We start from the raw sequence: 23273 nt of genomic DNA, 5'->3' as shown, positions 1-23273 counted from the left end.
CTTCCTGATTTACATTTCTCTCTATCTTTGAATAATTCCAGGGAGGCCACCAAGCCCTTTAAAGAATATTATTCCTGTGATGACAGGGTGGTGGGGGACTTTTTAAAATGAAAAGTATTATTATGGTTGCCTAGAAACCAAAAAGCATTCAAAATAATAGGGTGAATAGGGGAAATAAATGAAAATATCATCCGTGATGGCACTTGATTTAGGTGAGAAAATGGCTGAATGATTTTGTGCAGCTTTGACTTGATGTAACATTCTCCCTACTCTTCCAATACTCTCTGCAACTGTCAATTTACTTGACTATTAATCACTGTATTACTGTATTACCATGGCAGTTGCAAAAGTTTGTCAGGACTTTGGTGTGCCTCATAAACTTATTTTACTGAACCATTGTCTTGTTTTAATAAAAGGTCATAGATTACCCAAATTATTTGTTAGGAGCAATATTCATAAAGTTGAAGAATTTTAATAGCAAATATTAACTGGTCAATAATTCCTTGAGAGAGAAATGATATTAAATATAATAGTAACAACAGATGACGCCAATGGTATATCCCTTTCCGTGAATGTCTCAGTATTTTGAATCCAATTGAGTTTGCAATTAATGATGGAAACAAGCATTGAAATAAATGTATAATGACTACTGAGTCCAGAATAAAACAAGATGTATCTCACTGTCTATCATTTTTAAAGCTGTATTTGTGCCTGGTGCATCACTGTAGTCACCATTTCAGTTTTAAATGCTTATGGAAAAACAAAGATAAATTAAAAATTTGAGTGCATGTATTAGTGAAAACTCATACATGGCTTTTAACTTCTTAAAACTTAGCATCTTGCAAGATTAAAAGACCACTCAGTATATTTTTCTTGTTTTCTTTTTGGTGTCTCTCCTCACTTATCTTTGCATATTTCCAGACCTGTTAACTCACCCACCAGATTCACTGTTTTGTTCTGAAGCCTATTAAGAACTTTTAGTGGCTGAAATATCTTCATTATGTACTTCAAAATGGTAAAGGTCACTATGTGAAAGATCAAAAATTCCCAAAACCTTTGATATAAAAAATTGGATATAGCAAATGAAAATCCTGCCAAAGTGCTTTGATGGCAATGAAAGAAGCAAGCCAAGAAAATGGGTTTTATTCAAGCACAGAGTAAAGGAATTATATCACATAATGAGGGACTGAAAATTTTCTGAATAGAATTTAAATTGATAGCTTCAAGAGAAAATAGATAGCCCCATTCATCCACTGCCTCTTTCTAGTGGACTGTCATTCCAAAGCTTTAATACCATTAATACTTGGGTAAATGCTATGATTATCTGCTACAGGTGTGGACAGGAATGAAAATGTGAAATCTGCTATATCAGATAGCCTTCTGTACTCATTCCTAAAACTGGATTTTATTCAGAAAATGTGAAATAAATTAACTGAGAATACCTGAATCTCTTCTGTGGAACCATCTATGTAAAGCTGATAGGAGATTATATTAGCCACTTTATAACAAGCTTCTCCAGAGTGTAGCCCCATGAAATGCTTTCTCTGAGTTTTCTGGCAAGTCTACTCTAATGGACATACTTTACAGGTATTTAATTACTATCCTTTGTTCTTACTGAAGTTCTGTTATTTGGCTTTATGACTTTTCTTTGCTTTCTAACTAAAAGCTAGCTGAATCCCTTCATGAAGCTAAGTTGTCATGAATCAGCTCTTTGTTTTTCTTCCAAATTCTCATTTTTCTAGTGCATCTTCATTTATAAACCTTTTGACTCTATGCTTGTTCTCCATGAAAATCCAACTGAATTGGAGTAAAGATTTCACTAACAACAGAGAAAAAGTCCTATGATGCTTCACAGTTTACAGCAAAGACCTTGGTTTTTAATCACAGTATGTCCCCATAATAAAACTGGAAGTACAAGATTGCTCAACTTCAGCCAGGTATATTTTCCTTCATTGGTGATGGTATGTGACTTTTTTTTGCATTTTTTTAACTTTCTGATCTTAGTGTCTGGCTGCAGTAGCAAGGAGAAGCAAAAGTTAGGCATGAAGAAAAGAAGCTTTGCAGGCATAGATCTTCCAGAGAAGTATGCTATTTCAGGCAGGTTCTAGTTAACTCCTCTTTCTCTGTCAATCTCCATCTCCCTTACTTTAAACACATCCCTCATCTACAGTTACTACTTCTCCATTTCCAACCCATCTCTTTTTTAGGCTCCATCTTCAATTTTTAATCCATTCACATGAATAACTGCCTGATGGGAACTGAATTAAGCATTTCCTACTTATAAAAATATTTATGTCACTTTAGATACTACACAGTTCATAGCTCAGATTGCAGATTCTGAGGTATGAACTTTGTAGTATCTAAAATGGCACTTCCTTGTGCTGGAAAAGTAAATAAACTACCAAGAAAAAGATATGATGGATCTGACTTTCAAAGCCTTTGGGGCTATTTTAATCTATTGCTTATGATCGCGAAACCGTAGACTATATGTTCCATGAAGACAAAGACAAAATCTGACTCATTTCATGTAATACTGAAATTCTTGGGACAGGATAGGGCTCACAGTAATAACTCAACAAATATTCAATCAATGAATGAAAAACCAGATATTATATGGATCATAGTTATAATAGTGGAGGTAAAAATTGTCAACATTAATGAGTGATATCAAAAGGGGACAGAAGCATGGAAGGTAGGTTCTGTAAGGAATTTGAACAACCAACTTTTCATGGTGTTCCCTCTGACCTGTGTGTGTGAAGTAATGAATGTACAAACACAAGAAGTACTGAGTATGGAAATTCTCCCACCTGCATGGGATTAACCTAATCACTTGCAGTTCAGTTTTCTCATATTGTAAAATAGAACTGCACCTAACACACAGAGTTTCTAACTCAATGGTTGTTAATCTATACTAAGCATACTCTAGATCTTTGTAGTTATCAAATGTACTTGGTTTTGTTAATTACTAAAGAGTTACTGACTACAACATTATAAACATTCACATAGAAACAGGGTTATATGCAACTAAGATAAACACATATCCTAGAGTTGTCAAAGCTTATATTTGAATGACAGAAGATCCACTCAAATAAAGCAAAAGTAACTGTATTTATAATTAGTGGTAGTTACATTATATCATTAACACCATGCATTTGATTCTATAAATGCTGTTTAAAAGATGATAGTAACTGAATTTCAAATTGGGTATATGTGGTGGTTGCTCAATTTATTTACTAATATTTTAGGCATGTTACTTACAGAAATTATCTAATCCATCGTGTGATTTTTTTAAAGCTTCAAACTACTATAAAATACCAGCAATTTCATAACCACATTCTAAAGTCAATTTAAAAAACAGTCAATAAAATGTTGATTTTTGAGTAGAATGATAAGAGTTTTGAATTATATAAATATTACACTAAGATGACACTGCAGTCTCCAATCATTACGAGTAGAAGTGCTTTTAACAAATGCAGAACTGTCTTGATAGATGTTCAAATTCACTGAAAATCTTTACAATCAAATACAGAAGTCTAGTACATGAACATGTTAGAGGAAAACTATAAAAATAACTCTATTTTTTTAAAAAGAGTTCAAAATATATTCTTTTCCTACAAAAAGAAAACAGAATCTTGAGGTAGTAAGACATCCAGGCCTTGGTTGGTTCTTTTCACTAAACAATCTTATTTGAATACCAATGACAACATTACAAAAATCCCTCTGTCATTTCAGATACACAGAAAAAACTATGAAGTAAAATATTCACTGAATGACATCCTATATCTCTGGTAAACATATGAACCTTGTAGTAGTGGGAAAGTTGACAACTGTTTGTGTCTGTCTTTTGAATAATTATTCAGAATCAATCTCTCTCCTCCCTCCATCCTTCTCTCCCCTTCCCTATCCTCTATCCACTTCCCCCTATTCCCCTCTTTTTCTCTTTCTAGTTGAATAATTATCTGTAAACTCTGAACCCAGGAAAACTGGATACTATAAATTTGAAGACCTAAAACCCATATGCCTTAAGTCTGACTCATAGGACAATAGAACAATTGTTCCAACTCAAGTTGTCAGAAAGATGGGTTTTGAAAATTTAATTCCCAGTTTTTGATATAAACTTATAATGTTATCTTTGTGTTAAGTAGCTCATAGCATGCATTTTCTAATATGTATTGTATTTTATTTAGAAACATTATTTACTGGGAATGTATTAGTTTGTGGTAGCACAAAGACTATTAATCATAAGAAATTATTTTATTAAAGTTATTTTTTTCTGAATGAATGCATGTCTCTAGATAGGTATGTAATAATACCTTTCTGCCAATAATAAGTCTTTCTGCCAAGCTGCCTGAGTTCTGCCCACTGCATTTGGGCCCCAAATAACACAGAGAGACTTATATTAGGTACAATGCTGTTGGCCAATGACTAGGATTTCTTGTCTGCTAGCTCAGTGTTAATAATCAACCATAATTATAAGACTTATCTTATGGAAGATGCTGACAGAATGCATCCTGTCTTCCTGGGATCACATGGCAGCTCCAGAGCAGAGAGCAGGAGGAAGTGGAGGAGGGTGACTTCCTGTTTGTTCCTGCATATACTGAGTCTGCCTGCTATGTCACTTCCTTCCTGGATCACAAGACTTTACCACATTTCCCAGAATCCTCCTCAACTCCTAGTCCCACCTATCTTTCTGCCTCATTGGCTGAACAGTGCTTTATTCAACAACCAATAAGATAAACATACACAGAAGGACATACCTCATCATAGGTAGATATTTAATTTTATGTATATGGATGTCTTGCCTGAATGTATGTATGTGTACCATGTGTTACTGGTTCCTATTGAAGTCAGAGGAGGGTATTAAGCCTCTTAGAGATGGGATTACTGATGGTTGTTAGCTATCATGTGGTTGCTAAGAACTGAATTATATCATTCAGAAAATCACCAAGCAACCTTAATTGCTGAGGCATGTCTTCAGCCCCACTTTTATATTTTTAAATAGCATCACCAATCTTTCACTAGTCATATAAAATTATATTGATCACTAGTAACCATAGCCTAACCTTCACCTTGTATGAAGAGTTCAGCTATCAAACCATTCCCACATGTCATTTTATTTGCTTCCCAATTTTGACGTTTATATTTATTATCTATAAAGAATAAAGATCATAATAAAGATATTTGTCAAAATGTTGTAACCATCTGTAGCAGAGCATTGCAGATGTGGGGAGCTGGTATGATGGACACTGGAGACCTCTGTGTGAAGTTCTGCAGGCAGCTGAGCTTATATACAAAATGGCCCACCCTTCTACACAATAGCCATTCTTCTTAAATGTAGTGAAAGTACAGAATATTCATCATTTTTTAAGCTTTATGAGGAGAAAATTTTCAAATGGAAATCACCAGGACCACTTAATTTTATATGATACATTCTTCTAAAGATTTTGTGGACATCTAAATATCACAAATATAATGGTTTGGTTTGGAATTTATGATTTTTAAGAGGAACCAAACCTAATAGTGTACTAAATACTGCAACAAGCTACATTTTATTCTGAAAAAAGTTAAATTTTCTATAAAGGAGGAGAGAGAGAATTCATTAGCTTTTAGGGAAGAAAAAAATGAGTCTGTAAGAGTGTTTGAAGGTAATACTTCAATTCACTTAGAAACCAAAAGGCTTCAGAACCCTTGCACTGGTATCAAAGTAGAACAATCAAAACAGGAATATTCCTCATGCCTGATTTTAATATTCTAAATAAATTGTGCGTGTTGTTATTTAATTTGTTCCTTTCGTTGGCAGTCAAAAAGCTTATTGCTGCCCAGAGATTTTTCCAGCTTGTTTTTAAAAGCTCTTGGTGCTATCACAACTCAGCTCATTTGTATGGGCATAGCTCTCAGAATTAACTTCAATGTTCATGTTCTATAGAAGAAACTTGTAAAACCAAGCCAGTCTTTTTTTAGCTGATGGGTAGATTAAGGTTTTCCAAGGGAGAGCTATAGGGAGTTCTCTACTGTCCCACAAGGACACTGCATTTTTTTTGTGAGAGGTGACAACCTGAAGAAGGGATAATGCATATATTCATGACACTAAAAATCCAAATCCACCAGGAATAATAAAAAAAATAAAAATAAAAAAAAAAACCAGAATAATCACTCTCTGGGCAGTAGCGACATACAAACATGCAGAATTAGTGTGCATACTCAGAGCCTCACCTTAGTCTCTGCGGAACAAAAAGAAAATTAGTTTTGATACTTCATGATTAGGCAGGAAATTTCACAACAAGGAATAGCTTCTAAAATTTTCACTGTGATAAGTATGGCAAAATCATTAGAGGAAAAAAATAAAACACATTCTACCATAACAACTTCAAGTATAAAGGTGTTCCTTTAGCGTGGCTAAAGTGTTTTCCTGAAGCCCTGGATTAACACTAAGAATTTGTGATTATTATATATATATATATATATATATATATATATATATATATATATATATTGTCTAGGGATTTGAGATTAATACAAAATCCAAACCTTTATTTATTTAATCTAGACAAAAAAAAAAGTTCTGCAAAAGGAAATAGATTTCTGTTAACTTTTCCTAACTGGGTAAAACAAATTACACACACACACACACACACACACACACACACACACACACACACACACACACAATATATATATATATTGTGCACAAGTGTGCAGATACCTGGATTAGGTTAGGTTAGAAGTTGAGGGTTAGGGGTACAATCTATGGTAGCAAGAAAACAAGCCAGATTCCCTGAAGCTGAAGTGACAGAAGGTTGTGAGCTACTTGGACTGGGTTCTAAGAACTGAACTTGGGTCCTCTATAAGAGCCCTGGCCACATTTAATTGCTATACCATTTCTCTGGCCCCCATTTCAGTTGCTTCTACATGGAAGTTGTCTTATACTTCATTAAGCACAAGCCTATAATGCTGCTCTCATTTTTAGTAAGGATTAATTAATACAATAGTATGTATAATAAGACAGAATAGTCTGACTCTATTTGCTTATCAAGAAATGAAAAATTCATATTCAAACAAGTAATAGGGGACATTGTGATTGTTAATAATATTTAATATTATTTAGATTATTTTAATGTTTTGTAGTTCAAGTTGTTGACTTTTTAAAAAAAATTTATGGAATTTAACAATAGGACAACTTTCCAACCATTTTCAAAGGCAAGTTTAGATGTGTAGCAGGCACTTAAGCATAGTACCTGACCCAGTCTCCATGGCAACTCTATATCAAAGAAATCATACGGTAATATTTATAGGTGAGAGAAAGAAGGCTCAAGTAAGAATATTTTTGTTCACTGACACCAAACAACACAGTATAGAATGTTTGTATCTATATCTTTTATCTTATATAACCTTGGATGATACATTGTTTTTTCCTCTAACCTAGTATATTATTTACTGTTTCTTTCAAGGTGATTGTCATAAATAACCCTTAAGACTAAAATTCCAACTAAGAAACATCTAGAGTTATAAATCTCAGCTTTGCCATGGCTGGAGATACAACTCAATAGCAGAATGCTTACATGGCAGGCATGTATGCCCTGTGCCTTGAGTTCAACTACCAACATATTAAACAATTATGCATTTTTCTTATTACCTATTCAGTGATTTATATGAATAAAACATTTCCTAGGAAACATTTCTCCTATTATATCCATTGTATGGCCTTTCCTATGTTCCTCCTTACATTGGTTGAGGTGATAGGTGATTCTTTTCTGTGTCTCTGTGTGGACACATTTCTAGTGTTCTCATTTACTGTCTTTTCTTCTTGTTTTGATTGATTTTCATGCCGTTGTCTTCTAAGCTCTAGACCAGAATTAAAGTTGTTGGCATGTGTTATTACAGATTTTAAAATATTTTAGGAAGTATTTTTATTTTTACATTGTTATAAAACTTTCTTGGAAAGCTATTTAAGTTTGGGGAAGAATAGAGGAGAGCAATAAAAGAATTACCTTAATAGAGGGAGCCATTATAGGTTTAAAGAGAATTCTGACACTACAGAAATGTCCAGAGATCCACAAGGATGATTCCAACTAAGAATCTAAGCAATAGCAGAGAGGCTACCTTAAATGCTCTTCCCCAATAATGAGATTGATGACTACCTTAAATGCCATCCTAGAGCCTTTATCCAGTAGCTGATGGAAGCAGAAGCAGACACTCACAGCTAAGCACTGAGCCTTACTCCTGGAATCCAGTTGTAGAGAAGGACGAGGGGTGAGCAAGTGGGTCAAGACCATGCTGGAGAAACCCACAGAAACATCTGACCTGACCAAGTGAGAGCACACAGACCCCAGTCGTAAAGCTGGGGAACCAGCATTGGACTGAAGGAAACCCTCTGAATGTGGGTGCCAGTTAGGAGAACTGAGTAGTCTATGGGACCTCTGACAGTGGAACCACTATTTATTCGTAGTACACAAATGGATTTTGGGAGCCCATTCCCCATGGAGGGCTACTCTCTCAGCCTTGATACATGGACCCAAATGATGTGACAGACCTTGATGATCCCCATGGAAGGCCTCATCCTCCCTGGGGAGTGGATTGGGGGTGGGATACGGGGGTTAGTGGGGGGCATCGGGAGGATGGGAGGGAAAGGGAACTCAGTTTGATATGTAAAATAAGATTGTTTCTAAATTAATAAATAAATTTAAAAATGAAAGCTGTTTTATTTCATCTTTAAACATTTTACATTTATTTACTGTAAGCTTGTGTGTGTATGTGCTGCCATACATGCTAGAGCACATGTGTAAAGGTTAGAGAACAAGTTAATTAGTATCATTTCTCTACTTCTATTATGAGGGTCTAGATTAGTAACACAGGACACTGAGCTTGGCAGCAAGCAACTATAAATCCCTTACAGTTGAGCTAAAAGCTAGACCTTCTAGAAGCTGAAAGTTATAGCATTCACTGTGTGGTGAAGTTCCTTATCTAGTCAAGGAAAAATCTAGCTGTTGCCTTCCTCTTCCCTGAATTGGAAGGGGAGTCAGCAAATGCATGTATGTTGGCTAGTTTTATGTCAACTTGATAGAAGCTAGAGTGCTGTGGGAAGAGGGAACCTAAATATAGAAAATTCTCTCACCATATTGGGCTGTGAGAAGGAGTAGGCATGGCTACAGCTTCCCCTACAGCTTGTGGTTTATTTTTTTTTAAGTTAGTAATTGATATAGGAGGTCCCAGCCCATTGAGGGTGGTGTTATACTCTGGTAGGTGGTCTTAGGGTTTGTAAGAAAACAAACCAAACAAGCCAGGAGGAAAAGGCCACTAAGCAACACTAGGGCCACTGTGTCAGTACCTGCCTCCAGGTACTTGCCTTGCTTGAGTTTCTACTTTGACTTCCTTCATTGATGAACTGTTACTTGGAAGTGTAAGACAAAATAAACCCTTTCCTCCCCAAATTGCTTTTGGTCATAGTATTTAATCACAGTGATAAAAGAACAGCATGCTAGCCTATACAATTATATTCTCTTAAGTGTTGACTTGCTCTATAGTCTTCAGTGATCTGAAAAATCCCAGGTCTTCTCACCTTACAGAGATAGGCAGGTTTGAAGTCAGTCTCTCAGGGAGCATCAGTTGAGAGTTTAGATGCTGGTTATGTAGTTGAACTTTGGGGTACACTGCAAATGCCCATGGGGTCCACCAAGCTCCTCAAGAACCAGCTGCTGCCTACTCCAAAGTCTCCAGGAACAGGCCAGTGAGAAGATGGATGCTAGTATAACATCTGGAAAGGTTGCTGACCAGGGAAACTAGATTTGTGATATTCTGATAGATTATCTGAAGTTGTTTATGCTTTTTGTGGTTCTTATACACATTTTGCATATTCAGAAATAACTTTCTTATGTGTGTCCATGTAACATGCCCTTGAATTATACATGAAAATCTATTTTTTCAAGTCAGGAATTTATGACAAAGCAGTACACTCATCCCATATTTTCTTAAAAGAGAAACTTGACAAAACTATTTTATAATCATTCCAATCTCAAAGCCTGACAGAGCTACTAACATATAACTTTCTACAACATATTGGTGTTTCATTCAATTGTTTATATTTTAAGAATAAGTATGAGTAACTCTTGAAAATTCATGAATGTATGACTATGAAGTATCATGTATGGAACTTCACAGAGAGAAATTCAGTGTATATTGTACCACACTCTAGAACATCTATAAAATGAGAGTGTACAGTTTCACCCTCGAAATGATAGTAAATAAGCCACACTATTTCATCTTACAAATTACTGATCAATAAATCACATTTTAAAGCTGCTGAGTAATTACTAGCTGAAGCTTCAAGCAATAGCATCCTCATTAACATATCAACACATTTATAGCAATAATTTCTGTCATGGGCTTGTATATGTGAAACAATATATTATTCATGTAATTCAGACTTATTTTGTTAATGCATAATTAAAATGCTATTATTGGGGCTAAAATACATGTGTACTTTATATAAAAACTATAAAATTGTTGTAAAAACTAAATGTAGTCAATCTTTAAAAACTGCAAGTGTAATATTTGGGATGAGCAGATTCCTAAGTTTAAGGAAAATTTATTTTTATTAAAGACAATGGTACTATAATGTTTTCTAAATATCAATTTGACTTGAATTACTTTAGCAGAAAGAAAAGATAATTAACTTTAAAAATGTATTCAAAACACTTTCAAGTATTGAGCCATTGCAGGTTGTTACTGTGAACACAGGAACAAAAGAGGATCACAGAGAATCACAGCTGAGGTTAGTTTGAGGGGAACAGAAGACACTAGGACCTTATGCTTGACAAAAACCTACATGGCCATTTTGTTGACTTGCTGGATGTCAATGTAAATACAATAAAAATGAGGAATAATCTAGGGCCTACATTTTGATAGCCACTATCATTTTTAGTCTTTCAGGAATCCTAACCTGATTTTCACAGTGAAGAGCCAAGGCAAAAATCATCATATTACTTATGAAAGAGAGAAAATCAGGAAAGGGAAGTAGGTCCAGAGAATTGTCTTTACTGAAGCCCAGTCTTCAGGGGAAAAGATGTGAAATGGAGCAGTGTGTGACTCTGCCTTGTCTAGTCATTCTACCTCTCCTGAGGAGAGAAGGACTAAGATGGGAATGGCAGTAAAGGTCATAGCCAAGGGACTACAACACCAAGGTTTAATTTTGGAATTCTAGAAAGCTCAGTGACTTCACCTCAGTGCTTCTGTAAACCAATAGTGAAATAGAACAAAAGCTATGAGCAGTGGCTTTCACAAGAAGTCTTTAGTGGAGTCCAAAGACAACAGAGAACACAGAACAAAGAATAAAGAACAAATTGGAAATCTGTATCACAGCACTCTGACCAGAAAGCAACTTAAGAGAAGAAACTCTATCCTTCAAAAGTGAAGGCAACACATTTATACTCATATACATAATATTTACATGTAGTATCTTATATATGTAAGACTGTATATAAATAATTATTGAAACTCAAGAATAATAAAAATGAAAAAATACCCGAGAGAATACCTTACCAAGGAAGTTGTATAGGTGGAGGTGGCAAATAAGAACAAGGAAAGAAATTTGGTGCCATAATTCAGAGAAATCAAGAATTAAACATCATTGAGACATCACTATAGATCCACTAGGATGGGAATCCAAAGGCTGATGAACACAAATGCTGGTGTGGACATGGCTAACAGGAACTCTTTTTTATAGGAATGAAAATGGCAAGATTGTAAGGATTTCATATAAAATTAAAATACTCTTACCAAATAATGCAAAAATCTCCTTGGAATTTATCTAAATGATCTGAAACCATTATGGCAGAATGAAACCTGAGCCTGGATATTTATAGCAGCCTCAGTCATAATTGCTAAATCTTAGAGGTATCCAAGATGTCCTTCAAGAAGGGAATGGATGTAACTCTGTTACATCATGACAATAGATTCCATTCACCACTCAAATAAAGGCAGTCAGAAGCACAGAAATGATTAGTACATGCTGCTCTTTGAAAAAGACAATATAAAAGTGTGGTGAGGTTCCAGCCACACAGCCTTCTGGGACAGATCAAACTATGAGTAAAAAGGGTGTCAGCTCTGGAGCTAGAAGGGTGAGAATCTGAAGCTAGAAATTTTTAAGAGAGTGATTGTTACTATAAATCTTTCTGCCAAAAGCCACCTGAGCCCCACCACCACGTGTGAGCTTTATGCCAGCTGCCCGCCCGAGTTAGGGCCAAATGAATACACAGAAACTTGTATTAGGTTCAAATGTGCTTGGCCAATGACTAGGATTCTCATCTGTTAGCTCAATCTTAATTATTATAAATCTATATATTTTATAAGGCTTATCTTATCGGACGCCTTATTTGCATCCTCCCGTGCCAGTGGATCATATCCTGCCACTGGAGGAAGCGAAGGGAAAAAGGGGGCGCTTTCTGTTTCTCCTTCTTTAAATATGAGTCTCCTTGCTATGTCACTTCCTGCCTGGATCACCACTTCTCTACTATATTTCCCAGAATCCTCTTTGACTCCTAGTCCTGTCTAACTTGCCATTTCATTGGCCAAACAGTATTTTATTTAACAGTCAATAAGATAAACATACACAGTACATTCCCCATTATCTCCTCTTTTCTGTCTAAATAAAAGGATAACATCTTTTATAATAACTGAAGAAAACTATAACCATAACTATCTGTCTTCAACTCTATCAAAGACCACAGAAGGATAATATATAAACTCTAGAATTGACAGGACATCTTGCTACCTGGACAGTCACCCTTAGTTCCTCTGTAACGTTGGGGCATCCATCTTCAGCCTATAGGCCACAGTGTGTCTGGCACACTTCTCCATTTCAACAGGAACCCTTCAGTACTGTCTTGTTTTGTAAGTTCAGCAGTCACTTTCTTGTGGGTCCTGTATGTCCAGTTTATATAGCAACAAACAGTCCAGGCAAGAGCAGTTTTTTGCACAAATGGCTAATCTTGCCATGTTGAAAGTAAACTCCATAACGAGTTTCTTCGATGCCCATCCTTCCTCTGTAGGGTCTTATAATTATGACATCTTAAGTGCACAGAGAAAATCAGTATCTTACTACAGCCCTTATAATATTCTTCTGTATTTTTTTAAAAAATTAATTTTCAAAATATGAATGTTATAAACTAATACTTATATTTAATACTTATGAAATTATTTATTTAAAAGTTTTAAATGAGTGAAATAACAGAAAATAATGTTTCTTTCCAACATAATATTTTTGTTGATTAGCTGAGAATTTCACACATTGCACCCTGGTCACATTTGCTTCCTATTCCTCTCAGGTTCACCCTCTACTCTATCTTCCCCCAAAACTAAAAAAATTAATACACCAAGAACAATTTATGTTGCCCTTATGCTCATTGGAGCATAATCGAACTCTCAGTGGTCAGCCCCTTAAAGGTAAATGAATAGTTCTTTCGCATCACCACACAAAAACATGAGGTGGATTGGTTTGTTTGCTTTGGTAATGTTATCATTTTAATTGAGAATATATTTTTATATAATATATTCTATTTATGGTTCCCCTCCCCTAACTCCTCCCAGATCCTCCCCACTTCTCCACCTATCCAAATCCATACTTTCTATTTCTTTCTTTCTCCTTAAAATATAAACAGGCTTCTAAAAGCTAATAAATGTATTTCTTAAGAACAGTGAAGTAGTTGTGTGGAGCAGAAATTCAGGAAGAGTTTTGGATAAGGGTCATTATCAGAGAAAAGAGACAATGAAGAAGGATATCATGCCAATCGTCTAGAGGCACAATGACAAGAAATCTATTGCTGTGAATAATTTGATGAGAGAACATGAGGTAAAAACGAGCAAAATTAATCTGCCATTAGTAAGAGAAATCTTCACTTCCATCTGGAAGCATCAACACTCTTTAAATAACTAAAATATTAAATATCCAGAAAAAGAGTAAGCATAGAGTTGACCTGAATAGTATTATAAACCAGTTTCATTTAATTGACATTTTTATTATACTTTATTCCCATCAGCTTTTGAAAACCTCATCATCACAGATGTTATTCAGTGCCAGAAAGATACCTGAACAAACTTAAAAAATACAGAAATAAAAAAAGTACAAGTACAACCAAGAGGCTGAGAATAGGGCTCAGTGCACATTGTTAAAGCAAGAAGACCTGAGTTCAAATCCTCAGGCCCCCACATAAAAGCCAGTAATCTGCTGCATGGGTATCTATCTAATTCCAGCATTGGGATGCAGACACTGGTGGATCTCTAAAGTTAGCTGGCCAGCATGCTTGGGAAATAATGAAAAATTCAAATTCAATGAGAGATTGTGTGTCTGAAAGTAAGGTATAAGGATTAGCAAGATGGCTCAGTATGCAAAGGCTCACCTCCAAACTGCACAGATCCTCAGGACCCATGTAGTGGAAGAGTGCGCACACGTACACACACACACACACACACACACACACACACACACACACACACACACACCTAATAAATAAGCAAAAATACAATTAAATAAAAAAAATAAAAGTGACAAAGGATAGAAGAAGACACCAGGGCCCTCTATAGGAGTGCATATGGACATATGGAACTCTCTCTCTCTCTCTCTCTCTCTCTCTCTCTCTCTTTCATACACCCCACACCCCCATACACAAATTGTACATATACAACACGCACACACACACACACACACACACAATCATATGCATGCCCCCCACATTATGTTGACAGACTACAGTGATCTGATTAGCAACAGAAATATAGCTACAGAAATCCCTATATATTTGGCAACCAGTAAAACACTGACACATGACACTAACATAAAATAAGTTAAAGATTGCAAGAACCAGATCAGGCATTTTTCTACAAGATTGTGTCTACTACAGATGTCAGAAGTTGTATATACAAAATCTCATCCACATGACTACCTAAACATTAGCTGAACAAAGACAACACCAATAAACATGCAAAGTGAATGGAGCAGTGGTAGAGGGTAGCTCATAAGGCCTAAGTCCTACATAGAAAACTACAGGCAACCCAGGAATGCTAGGAATGGGAGAAACAGTCTTCTGCGGGGAATAGCACAACTGGTTATCCAATACCACCAAATGGCCAGCCCTGAAAACATACATACGTAAATACATACATGCATGCATACACACCATTATGCAGACTTAGCAGGTTAGATTTAGGAATGCATATGACAACATTTAATGAAGAAAGAGTCCATGAATTTGAAAAAAGCAAGGAGGGGTATGTAGAATGGTTGGAGGGAGGTACAGTAAGGAATAAATACTGAAATTATATCATAATATCAACATTGGAAGAAAAATTAAAGTGTTCAAGAAAAGTTGAAGATATTTTGAAAAAGTGAGTGTAACAATGCAACTTGTTAAAATTGGTAGAATGCACTAGCTAGAAAAGTAGGATCAGTAATGATTACTTGTATTTCACAGATTTTTGTTAAGAAGGAGTCTTGCTATGTAGCTGAGGTTGTTAAAGTCATGGTGATCCTCCTGTTTTAGCCTCTGGGAAGCCTGAAGTGGCTGTGGAATCCCAGGTAACACTTGGAGGCTGTCTGTCAACTCGGCTGTGGGAAGCCCTTGTCATCTCAGGAAGTATAAAGTGCCACCTTGGTTGTTCACATGGTATCATAGTTAGGGTTAATATTGCTATGATAAAACATCATGACTGAAAGCAAGTTTGGGGGGAAATCTTACACTTTCATATTACTGTTCATCATTGAAGGAAGTCAGGGCAGGAACTCAAAACAGGGTAGGAATCTGGAGGTAGGAGCTGAAGCAGAGGCTGAAGAAGGGCTTTGCTTACCAGTTTGCCCTCACCATGGTTTGCTCAGCCTGCTTTCTTATAGAACCCAGGGGCAGCCCCACCCACAAATGGCTGGGTCCTCCAGGTCAATCACTCATTAAGAAAGACAATGTCCTACAAGATATCAAGGTATTATCTTAATTGAGGTTCCCTCCTCTCAAATTCCTTGAGCTTGTATAAAGTTGACACAAAAGTAGTCAGTACAGCTGACCTCTTGTCAACTTGACACACAAACACATTTTCTTCAAAACTCTAAAATCAACTTTAAAAGTTCAGTCTTTTATCTTTGGGTTGCTGTAAAGATCAAAATTAAGTTAAATATTTTCAAGAGAGAAGAACCAGGGCACAGTAAAAATCAAATCAAAGCAAAACCAAACTCTAACAATGTGAATAACTCAATATCCAACTATCTGGGATTCACTCACAATTTTCTGGGCTCCTCCAATGGTACTGGATTGTTCAGCTCTGCCCTTTCTAGCACACATACCTTGTCTTTTAGGTTCTGACTGGCACCACTCCAGTGCTGCTGCTGGTGGTCATTGCATGGTATTGGTATCACCAAAAATGCTGTTTATCTTCTGCTGCAACTGGGCTGCATTTTCACCAATAGTATCTCATAGCCAAGCCTCAATTTCTCCGAATGACACCTTCAATTTCCCTCTGAAACTTCACAAGCCAGGCCCCCATCCTCTGCATTGGCTTCAACATTCTTATCTTCGAAGCTCCTTCAGAACAGCTCACCAAGCATGAACATTCAATGGATTTTCTTGCACAAAGTTTCAAATTCCTTCCACAATCCTCCTTGTAGGCATCTTGTCTGTGGACCTGTAACAGTGACCACACCCCTTTGGGTGTGGCTCCAGGCATAAGAAAACAGAAAGAGAGGAGCTTGAGGCATGGCTTTCTTTTGCGAGCTTTTTCGGTTGAGTCAGTGGACAAGGTAGGAAGAACAGGGAAACGCTCAGGTGGTTCTTTGTATTTTTTTTTGTGTCATTGTTCTCCAATAAGCAACCATTTATCATTTATCTTGGGTCTAGTGACATAATTACATCCTTGCCTTAAACTCCCCAAAACAACTTTGTCAGGCACAATCCTAGTACCAACTTGTCTTAGGGTTACTATTGCTTGATGAAACACCATGACTGAAAGCAAGTTGGGAAGGAAAGGGTTTATGTAGTTTATGCTTTCACATCACTGTTCATCACTAAAGGAAGTCAAAGGAACTCAAAACAGGCCAAGAACTAACCTGGAGGAAGGAGCTGATGCATAGACAGTGGAGGGACTCTGCTTCGTGGCTTGTTCCTCATGGCTTACTCAGTCTGCTTTTTTAAAGAACTCAGGGATGGTCCCACCCACAATTGGCTGGGCCCTTTCTATCAACCACCAATTAAGAAAATGCCCTACAAGCTATCCCGCCCTCTCTGATGACTTTAGCTTGTTTCAAGTTGACAAAACTATCAGTTCACATGGACTATTTTAAATGCTTTTGGAGAACAGCTTAGTGGTCACGGAAATAGGAACAACTTAAATACCAGCATTGGCTCTCTCAACTGCAAATTTGAAAATCTGAGAAAAATTAAATAACTCCCATCTAAATGAAAACTAAACCATGCCAAACAAAAATAGTCCTACATAGCTACAATATCTTACACGTGGTATTTCACTGGTGTACAATTTAAAAGCTGTATATTTTCTTTTTATTCGTTCTGACCACATTAGGTGACATTATTTCAGAGTAGTGTTTAAATCATGCTTTTTTGTTGTTCACTTGCTCTATCACCATAGAAATCAGTGTTAGTATTCAGGAATCTGTACTGGCCTGTCCTTGGGTTCTCAAAGAATATGCCCTCAGCTGCAGCCACTAAAAGCACCACCTGTGAATATTCACTATGTTCCCTCTTAAAAGGGCCCTGCCCACCTCCAATTCTTCTCTCTCTCTTTCTTTCTCTCCCTGTCTGTCTGTCTGTTCCTCTCTCTTTCTCCCCCTTTCCTTTCTCCTCTCTCCTGCTGCTCTTATTTCTGAGGCCTGTCTTCTCCCTTCCCTTTCCCCGTTTTGTGATCCCTTTTCCTAATTAAAGAAATCCCTCTGCTTGAACCCTGTTGCATGTTGTTTCCATGACAGAGTATAACAAATGTTGCTTTATGCATTTTGAGGGTGTTTTATTAAGTTTTATTGTATTTCATTGATCTCTCTCTTCATCTCTAATAATGCTTTGTTTTCTGTGGGAAATGTATTGTCAAGTCCCTTTTTATATTACATCCTTTTTAACCTTTCAATGTTATATCATACACAGAATATTATTTGATTTGGGTTTGTCATCCACATACTTACTACTGCATTTTAAATAAAGTCTTTATGGTTGATTGATATGTTAGTATTTTAGGATGCTTTTTTCTATATGTAGTAATTTAAACTATTCTAAATCCTTTCCATTTTTAGACTGGATGCTTTCTTTTTATTTATTTTTTCTTCTCAATGCCTTTTCTTGCTCATTTAGGTTGTTTCAAATCTCAACTAACACATCATAGCACATCAGCCTGAAAGATGACAACAAAAGTTCTTGTGTATTTTTGGAGATAATTCAAAATATTCTGATATTGGAACATTTACAAGATCTAAAATAGGCAGAATTTTTGTTGTTTAGACAGGGTCTCACTATGTAGCTGAGGCTATCTTCAAATTCATGATAATCCTCCCCAAAGCCTGAAGTATAGGTATGTGCCACCTTTCTTAGAAGTGTTTTAATCATTAGGAAAGGAAGAAACATACAATGGGGCCTTGCTCAGTTTATGCATTCACTTTGGATTATGTAACTGTGGAGACAAAAAAATATGGCAATGAATTCTGAAGAGGGAACTCATTGCAGGAAAGTTACAGAGAGATGCCCAGGGAGCCTGAGTCTGCTGTTGATCACTGAGCAATTCATGCATCTTCTGGACAAAGGTCCAGATGCAGGAGACATTTGAGGAAGTATAATTATGATGCAGAGTACAGATCATGGAAATACGTAGAAATGGAGCCCCAAGACTTTCAAAGGCAGCTTCTAGAGAATGCATTCTGGTTTTCTGACCCCATCTTCTCTCACCTCTCTTTCCCCTGTGTGGCTCCCATGCCTTCCCACTGCCATTTCCTGCTCTTCTCTCTTCCTCATCCATGCCTTTTTGTTTTATGTCCCTCTAGGTTTGACCAAAGCTATCTTTGTAGTCTTGGTATTGGAATTTTCCTCTGGGACAGAGACTTGCAGCCTCCAAAGATGCTAAGAATAAATGAGAGATGAGGACTCAGACCTAATCAATTCATTTACACAACGCTATTGACTATACCAACCTAACAAAGTAAAGTTACATGTTGACTGTTTTGAACATTCATCACTGGTGATGTCTTAGGGGGATAATTCAAATAGATCAATAGTGAAAGCTAGTCTGTAAATGCCCTTTCAAATTCTGAAACAGCTCATTAAGATTTTGGATTGATCTGTGAGTACAGTTGCTCCCTAAAAGCCTCAATACTCTTTAAGAAATTCAACCAAATCCAACCACTCATCGTCTTAAAAGTCTAGTGGCTATCGCCAAATAAACAAAATCATCAGACATCTAAAATAGCAGGGTAATGTGGCATGTAACATAATTTTTAAAATGAACTTTATAGAAAGAGACTCAAAAGTGGCAGATGCAAAGGATTAGTAGTTCAGAAGAAACCGTTTTTTAGGTCACTTCCTGCTTATTTCCCTATTGTCTCTTAAATTTTTAGGCTTTTTTTCTCCTGTATATTTGCTTCTCCACTCAGCATCACAATTATAGAGAACATTTTCCCCCAAATTTGTCTCTTCTACTGTCTTTCTAGTCCATTTCTTAAATTTAGAACCCATGTTCTTTATGTTTAGGAGTTATGCCTTATGATTCTTTTTCTTTCATTTCAATTGTCATTATACATGGTTTTTCCTATAAAGGCTATAATCACTGAATAGAAAAACCACAGTCAAATGTGTATGTTCAAATAAAAGTAACAGGACATTGAAAACAGAAAGGATATGTGAGCTGTGATAAGTAAAATATTAAAAATGAGGCAAATGAAAATATTTTTAAAAATCTTACAATCTCAGTTGCTTGAGACACAAATTCAGACAGCATGTACCTGGTAACAAGTGGACAGATACATCAGTACAAAGCGAAAAACAAGGGTGAGGCAGGCAGATCTCTGAGTATGATACCAGCCTGTTCTACAGAGCAAGTGCCAGAGAGCCAGGACTACACAGAGGAAAACAAACAAAAAGCAAAACAACCACCAGCCTTGGAATGTCTCTGTGCACAGTTATGCTCCTGACATGTGACAGATGTACTAAGGAAATCTAATCTATTCAAGAAACATTTGGGTATTTAAACAAAATTAACTTTAAATCTATCTTACTGTTAGGAGTCCCAGCTACACAACTGTCACATAGATGTAGAAGGTCTAGATTGGTCCCATTCAGGTTCCCCAATTGTTGGTTCAGACTTGTGAGATTCTATGAGCCCAGTTAGTTGATTCTGTGGGCTTACTTGTTAAGTCATTGACCCCTCTGGCTTGTACAATACTCCCCCCCTCTTTTCAGCAGGATTCCCCCAGCTGCACCTAATGTTTGCCTGTGTGTCTCTGCATCTGTCTCCATCAGTTACTGAGTGAAGGCTCTCTAATGACAATTGGGATAGGCACTGATCTATGAATATAACAGAATATTCTTAAGCATAATTACACTGACGTTTTTTCTCCAATCATGTTCAGTTCTAACCTACGTCTCTGGGCCATCCAGCCACTGGGTTCAGGCAGTGTCAGGAGTGGGCTCACTCTTGTAGCATGGATCTCAGGCTGGGCCAGTCATTTTTGGCCACTCCTATAACCTCTGTGTCATCCTTACCCCGAGTACATCCCATAGGCAAGACAGACTATGGGTCAAAAGTTATGTGACTGGGCTAGTGTCCCAATCTCTCTACTGGAAGTCTTACCTGGCCACAGGAGATGGTTAGTTCAGGATACATATCCACTATTTCTAGGAGTCTTTGCTGGGATCATCCTTGTAGATTCCTGAGAGTTTCCCTTGTACCAGGTTTCTACCTGACCCCAAAATGTACCCCCGTTTCCAGCTATCACTTCCAATGCCCTTACCCTCAGGACTGCCCCTAATGCTTTGGCTGGCTTTTGGGAACTTAGTTCTCTTACTGAGTTGCCGTCCCCAGTCTTAAAACAAGGAGGTACTTAATCCTACCAAAACTTGATATGCCATGCTTTGTTGATACTCATGGGAGGCCTGCCCCTTTCTGAACATAAACAGAGGATGAATGGATTGTGGGAAGAGAAAGATTGGGTAGAGAGGAAGGAGGGGGAACTATGGTAGCAATGTAAAATAAATAAATTTAATAAAAAAAATTTAAAAATCTATTCCAATTATATGCACAAATTAACTTGGGATAGGTCATACATCTAATTGCAGAAGTCAAAGTTACAAATCTCATAGCAGGAAAGAGCTCAGCTGTTAAGACTCTTGCTGCTTTTCCAGAAGGACCTGGGTTTGGTGACAAGACCCATGCAACAGCTTACAAGCATTTATGACTCCAGATTCATTGATGCCCTTTCCTGGCCTCAGAGGGCACCAGGCAAGCAAGTGATGCACATATACACATGCAGGCAAAAACCTCATACACATGAAATAAAAATAAATAAGCCTTTCCAGAAAACTCTACAACTTCTAAAAATAACACACTAGAATGACTTTGGGGTAGCAAACATTAAAAAAGAATAAATACCAAAGTTCTAAATTGTAACTTACCGATATTCAAACTTATCATTCTTCAGCATTTATAAATAAATGTGAAGGTAAGCCAGAGCCTGAAGAAAACATTGGAAGGAAATTGTAGCTACATTACATCAAATACTCTTACTGGCCAGAAAAATGACTCACCAGCCTAAAGACTTTGCTGCCCACCCTGACATCCTTATTCCAACTCCTAGAAGTTGTCCTCTGACCCCCACATACATGCAGCATGCATGCGCGCGCGCGCGCGCGCACACACACACACACACACACACACACACACACACACACACACACAATGTAAAACGAAATACTTTTACAAGTGAATAATAAGGAAATAAGCAAGCAAACATAAATTAAAAATGGACAAAAGTCACTTCATCAGAGATACTAAGAGCTAATAAAAAGACAAAAAGAAGTTAGTGGTTAGCCATTAAGGAAACACAAATTGAGCAATGAGAAACAAGCTCACACAATAGAGAATATAAAATCAGGATGCATTTCCCTATTGTGTGAGGATGCAGAACAACTAAAAATCTTAGAATCATAAGGCTGACTAAAAGAAGCAACACAGAAAACAGCACACGGAATGGACTTCTTTTAGGAGATTGCAGATTGTGTGAAGGCAATTTATCTTAAAGAAAACAAAGCTTGGCTGTGTGAGTAGTTAAGAGCACACATGGGCTTTGCATGTAAAATATCCCAACATCATTTTAGCAATACTTTTTCCGGTGGATAAAACCTTCCTTCAAAATGACAATAATAACAGCTGTCTTTATTATGCTAGGTGTTGGACATTTTTTACTGGCATCACTATATTTCTTTACTGCAAGCTGGGTTAAGATGGGAATTGTGTTTTCATAAAGGCCCTTCCTCACATGGGTTCAGATGGGAGATGGTCAAAAGGAGAAAGAGTTGAGGTAGCAGTGATCTCTGCAATGTCAGAAGTTGTGGCATGTTCTTCCTTCCTCTGCTTTTTGTCTCACTCACTGTATTTCAACCACCATATGCTTGACTAAGGAGCCACAGAAGCACATAGAACCTATAGCTTCTCATAGATCTAACGGCCATGACTGCTGATTAGGGTGGCTGAACTTGAGTCTTCAGTGTGCAGAGCTATTGTTTTTCTCTTGTTATGAATTCTTACTATATACTTTCCCAATTTCCATGGAAACTGTGAGGTTAACTCCCATTGTGAATATTTTATATTATGCCAAACCTGTTGCTCTCTTGCCTTGACAATTTGTCCTTCCTTCCTTTTTATATACCACATTTATACACAAATGATACAGACATTTTTACAGTTTCAAGGACATATACATACCCTTCCTGTTTTTATTGCTTGTGAGGAATCTTTAAAAATAGAGTTCCACGTTTATGACTATTTGACTTGAAACTCTGTAAGTTGACTTTTCAACTTTATATGATGCAAATGTGCTAAGCATTCAATAGAAGCTGGAGTTGAGATTTTGAATATTGATATTTTCCTGTGCTGGAGATGCATGAAAAAAATCATTTCTTATAATACATACAATACCAAAAGTGAATCTCAGCCCCACATGGCCTTGTAACTATGATGGGGCTAAGGTACACTGCTAAGTACTGTCCTAACACTGGAGATTGAGTTTATAAATTTATCTCTAACTTAAA

At 36.8% G+C, this 23273-nt stretch overlaps 1 long non-coding RNA gene across 5 annotated transcripts in view; it reads right to left on the bottom strand.

Moving 5' to 3' along the window:
• LOC113833818 overlaps window positions 1-23273 on the bottom strand; it is a 290919-nt gene that overhangs the window by 152570 nt on the left and 115076 nt on the right. For 3 of the 5 annotated variants that reach the window (XR_004768845.1, XR_004768849.1, XR_004768846.1), the window contains 2 exons: window positions 18921-21697; window positions 16322-16679 (listed from right to left, as the gene is read on the bottom strand). This is a non-coding gene — a long non-coding RNA (uncharacterized LOC113833818). Of the gene's footprint in view, window positions 1-12920; window positions 13063-16321; window positions 16680-18920; window positions 21698-23273 lie in introns of those variants that run through there. The other 2 variants (XR_004768847.1, XR_004768848.1) reach the window with 2 other exon arrangements.

This window comes from Cricetulus griseus, chromosome 2 (genome assembly GCF_003668045.3).
Source record: "Cricetulus griseus strain 17A/GY chromosome 2, alternate assembly CriGri-PICRH-1.0, whole genome shotgun sequence".
In the NCBI taxonomy this organism is placed as follows: Eukaryota; Metazoa; Chordata; class Mammalia; order Rodentia; family Cricetidae; genus Cricetulus; species Cricetulus griseus.
The sequence above is the reverse complement of the archived record's forward strand: the minus strand, read 5'-3'. Positions and strand labels throughout refer to the sequence as shown.